The sequence below is a fragment of the Bombus impatiens genome, unplaced genomic scaffold, assembly GCF_000188095.3.
Source record: "Bombus impatiens unplaced genomic scaffold, BIMP_2.2 scf_0133, whole genome shotgun sequence".
Classification (NCBI taxonomy): Eukaryota; Metazoa; Arthropoda; class Insecta; order Hymenoptera; family Apidae; genus Bombus; species Bombus impatiens.
In genome coordinates, this window is record NT_176552.1 from 1,120,386 (window position 1) to 1,125,958 (window position 5,573).

The window sequence follows — 5,573 nt, forward strand, 5'->3', positions numbered from 1 at the left end:
GTGTTTATTGCCCCCACCACCGACCGCCCCCCGCTGCTTCTACCGACCTATCCCCACCACTCGCGCTCTCCTCTTTCCTTCTCCGTTTGAACCATGTAGGACTCTTCCCCTATCACGCTGCTCTCCCTACCACCAGCTTCCCATTCGACCCTCTCCTACCTTCATCCCGGGGTCTCAGCTGTCCTACGGGTGTTCTGCTTCAAAACCTTCTCCCTCCTACTCATTCTATCGTTTTATCCTCGTTCCTTCCGCGTCCTTTCCCTATTTCTATTCCTGTCGCTCGCAACCCTGATCCATCCTCAACATCCTTGTTCGCTAACGATTCCCCTACGTTGTTCCTCTCTTTCGTTATCCATCTCGCTCTTACCTACGTCGTTTAAGTTGGACCGTTCCTTTCTTTCACGCGGTTGAATTCGAGTCATAAACTGGGTCGTTATGTTCACGGTGGCACACGGTGTTTTCGTCGTTCCTCGAGCTCTTTCTCGAGTTTTCTAGGGAAGAGGAATAAATACCGTGGCGAAACGTATTGAAAGCACAGGGCTTCCCCTTGGAATCTACGCGCTTTAAAGAGGGTAAAGCCTGACCGAGGATTAGCCGACCGAGTCTCTCGCGACGAATCCGACGTCAGTGACGTAAACTGCGCCAAGGATTCACCCTCTCGCGAGACCAACGACTATGCAAATGTAGGCTGCGCTGAAAGAGCTGCGAATGTCGATCCTGCCACTTTCCACCCGGAGAATGACTGGTCGGAACGTGCAAGGGATTCTGCTTTTTCTATTGTTTTATCTTATATAATAGAGCCCATGTAGAATGTGATGAACTTTCGCAGATTCCTTTTTTAGCGAAGGGTCAAGGTGACTTCACTGGAGATCGTAATTTATAGTTTAAAAGTTAAAGGTTAATCCGTTTGCCTAGTCGAGTGACATTCAATTAAGTGTGCGAGTTCGATTTATTTTTAATAGATATTCTTCTTTACTGCAGGAGGAGAAAGTACTTTTTGCGAGATAGGAAATGTTTTTCTTTCTTTCTCTGCGAGATGTGGTAAAGATGAAGAGCGATGCATAGATGGAAAATTGGTTTAGGAAAGCTGCAGTTGTTTGATTGCACTCGTAAACAGTTTATGGAACGACTATTCGATGGAGGTAGAAAAATTTAGTTATCGCGCGATCCTTTCGGTCTTTTGCCGGACCAAATTCAATTATTCTCCTCAATTAACCTAGTTTTACTTGAAAAAAATGCCGGGAACACGTTTTTCCACACCGTAGTTCTACGATTCCTTCGTAACGAAGTTTCTTTTATTTACACACCTAACAAACCTGCGTAAATATTGTAACACGGATTCGAAAAGTAAATCAGCGCGGCAGACATAATCCGTGCGCAAACGGAGAAACTAGCTTCGAAATAATCCAAAGATTTTCTTCTCCATGTTCATTTTTCACTCCAATTTTATCTTCTTATAACTTGATTTAGATAGTAAATCAAGCGTACTAAAAATGTTATTATTTTACCTAAAGTCACGTGCAGCTTCTTTTTCATTCTGATAAATAATTTATTTAAGCAGATACCTCTTCAAAATTCTTATACCATTCTATACCACTCTATAGATAGAAACAACGTCGTCATAAAAATTCTATTTTTACCAAGGAAATATCCTTCTGTTATATCCATTTAGAATTTTAACAAAGATTACACGTATCTAAAAAGAGAAGTCAAATTTTACACGTTTCATCCTCCTTGTTTTACAAATCTCGCGAAATCCATACCATCGCCAAAATCTGCTTCTGTCGACCAAACAATAGAGTTCATTTGGCTCGACAGCAGCGTTCGACAGAGTATCATATCTACTACCGTAAGAGACGCGAGTCAAATTGTAGAATTTAATCCGCTCTTCTTTCGCTGCTCTACAAAAACAAGATTTAACAAATCGTACGTAGTTTCATACTGATTTGGAACTTCACAGCCGTACTGATCACACGTGTTTATAAAAAAAAAAAAAAGAAAAAAGGGAAAAAGAAGAATTGCCCTTGCTCTTTCACTCGCTGATACTCGTCCGTATCAAAGAATAATTATAACAGAATTTCAACATTTTTACGTTCATATTGACTATCCTCATTCATAAAATAGAAAACGAAAAACGTAGAATTGTACGCTTGGATCTTTCGTTTTTCCACTATTCATGCAAAAACACGAGCCTCGGTAGGATTCTACTTCTGGCAAATGATCTGCCGTCGCATCGAATTAATCGTTCTCCATTCTCAATAATATATTCGAGGCACGTTCTACCGGAAGCCGCAATGCGATCGTAGGAGCGCAGCGGATAAAAAGCGAATGTTTACGCGACGGAAAATATAGCGATCGTTTAACAGTAAATCCTGCGCGATCGCATAAAGCGGTCGGTTAATCCGGCACGCATAAACGATAGAGTATAGCACTACGTTTCTCGGACCCAGTAGGGATAAAAATGATATTGTGCAATTATCGGGCATTCCATCCTTTTTTAGCAACGTTGGGAAAAAGAGAGAATAAAAAAACGTACACCTTCGATACGGGACCTTCTCTTCTTGCTAGGCGAGACCCACGCGGCCATTTATTACGGTATTCATTTATTAAGACCACCTGGGATGTGTGCTGTAATTATACTGCCTGAAACTGCGTGAAACCAGTTCGACAGTGAGCCTGGCGATAACTAAGGACAAGACTTGCTCTGTTCCGATCTTCTCGGATCTTCTCGATCGTGAGATGCTCAGCCATTATTGAACAGAGATTGTCTCGTTAACGTTTGACAAATTTATTTTTTCGACCTGAATTATCTTTCAAGAGTTTCACGAACTTTCGAACTTGTTACGCTACAAGTTTTGTAATTTAGTTGACACGCAGAATTGTAAAATGTATAAAGTTCTGACGAAAATGATAGAGACGAGAAAAAGTCTGTACTCTATAGTCTTCTATCGAACGATATTTTATTTCCTGCAATTTTTACATCATTTTCTATCGTTCTTATATCGCTTCCTTTCTTCTTCCGTCTTTGTGTCTAGAATTTTCGATTTTTTTATTAAATCTATATCTCAACAGCGGGTAATCATTAGCGCGGTAATCGATGTTGGATGTTTCAATTATCGTTCCAATTATCGTTTCTTCTAATTAGTTTGTCGATTCGTTATTTTTAGCTTCTTCTCATTTCCAACATTATCACCAGGCACAGCCGGTTCTCGGCTTCCTATTATCACCTCGACCATTTGCTATTTGCAACCGGTGTTACTACTCTTTATTGTTACGACCACTTTTATCTTCACCGCCTGGTGGATTGGTCACGCAGCTTCGGTTCGTTCGCGTATCCTTCCCGTAATCTTGTTTACCTTCTTCTTTATCGTGCGACGTTCCCAAATTTTTCGGAAGCTTTCGGATCATCGATGGGTTTACGCTAAGTTGAATCTTAAACCTTTTCTTTTCTTTCTTTGAAATTTAATTAGCGGTATTTTATCCGTTGAAAGTCTACACGTATAAGAAAATGCTGGATCCTTTGTCGCGATAATACACGGCCGTTCCACAGCTATAACGACGTAACTGCGATTTGTGAATTTTGAGACAAACGCGTTACCAGTATAGTACCTCAGCCGTATCTAATCGTCCCATTGTAAAAGTTTCCCAACGTCCCCAACATGCCTGGCCGCCGGATTATTATCGCATTTCGTAGCAATAACGACACGCGAGTATCATTTGCGACTAAGACACACTTCGAAGTAACTGCAGAATGCAACAACAATGTCGTGTATCGCAACATTACGAAACATTCCCCTCGTTATTTCATCACGAGATTTTACTCAATGAAGTTGCTTTCTCTTCGTCTGCCGGAAGATCACCTTTTCGCGGTCGCTTCCCCGCGACGATATATTTTATGCTCTACTTTTGCATAAACTATAAAACACCGTGAAATATCGCAACGGTTTCGCCACAACGCGAACATCGTTGCTCAAATTGGAGCAATCTATCGAGGTATCGTGCGACGCGTAAGAAGGTAACTGAATGTTATCTTTTTCCATATCACTGTATCGGCAATAGCTGCCGCATGCAGAATGAAATATAAAAATCAGCGGCTCGTACCAACGTTTAACCAAAGATCGATTCCTTCTTCGGAGGAATCTAACGGGTACAGAGAGAAGGCGCGAGCGAACGATTTGGGTTAGACGATCCGGTGGACGATAAATTATACGACTTGTTCCGGAAACAATCGGCAAGGTGAGACCATCTACGACGCGGCTTGCATTCTAATTTCCGCCGCGCTGATAGAGGCGCAGCTTTATTACCCTCGCATCTTGTTACGGTGAGTCACGAACAGGTTCCGCTTCGGAGCGGCGAATTTTAAATAATTTCAGCTTGTTATTCTTTCGCGACACGATGCTGTCATCGGCTCGATTTTACGCTATGCGGTCATCCGCCGGCATCCGACCAGGAAAGCACGACGAACATCGATCGAACGTGATTAATAATAATTCCGTTCGTGAAATGCATCCGGTTTCTCTTATTGCTTCCGCGAAATCGTTCTTGACGCGGCAAATTTTTTCACGAGAATTTGGATAACGTAGAAGATTTGGTTTGTTGTTTTAATACGCGCAGCGGACGTTTAGTGTGCACGTGCGACTCGGTTTGAGCTAGGTTTAAAGGTAGACTTAAACTGGCAAAAAGTAGAGAACGAAGTTTACGGATTTTTTGTTCTTATGGGACAGATTGAAGTGGCTTTGCGTGATGCATCGCGTGGTACGTCGCGTGTTTGTCCCGGAAGTGGTGGCGCTCCGAATATTTCAAGAACAGATCTGTTTTTTTTTTTTTTTTAAATATGGTGATATGTTCGCTTGAAATACGAGCCGATGTACGTTTTTATGCATTCTCTGTTTTATTTTCTGTATTATATTTTAAGGTAGTTGAGCCCGGAGGAGTCGGTTTACAGAATGTTTTAGCTTTAATTTTGCGAAGGAATATGGTACATTCGTGGCGCTGTGCTTCGCAAGAAGAGTTGACAAATATATCGATATATTTTCCTAATAGGAGATTTTATGGCTGCGACTTAATTCAGTTGTATGAAACGCTTTGTAGTTCTCGAATGGGAACTGGATTTATTATATGGAATAAATTTTATACGCGGAAGATGATAATCTCGAGGAGAATAATCATGCTGAAGCGGGCAAAGTTGGAAACGAATGAATCATAAAGCGAAGGAAAGTAGCACGATACAAGTGAAAGCAAAAGGAAGAGGACAAAAGATTTCAAAGATAGAAGAAACGAGGAATTATTCTTATTTCAGCGGTCATTTATTATACTCGTTCTTTCTTTGTGTTTATCTTATTATCGTATCATGTTACGGAATTAAATTTATTCAAATTTAATTCCTCGTTGTTAAAAAAATATGGACTCGTTGTTTTGCTATTTCTTTCAGTAATAAAAAAACGAATGATTATTTTAGTAAAAACCTACAACTAGCAGCACTAGCGTTATAACAAAATGTATTATTTTCTATCGAATTTATCTTAATTTTTATCCTATTTCCAAGGAAATGAATTCTCCGTTCCACAAAAATT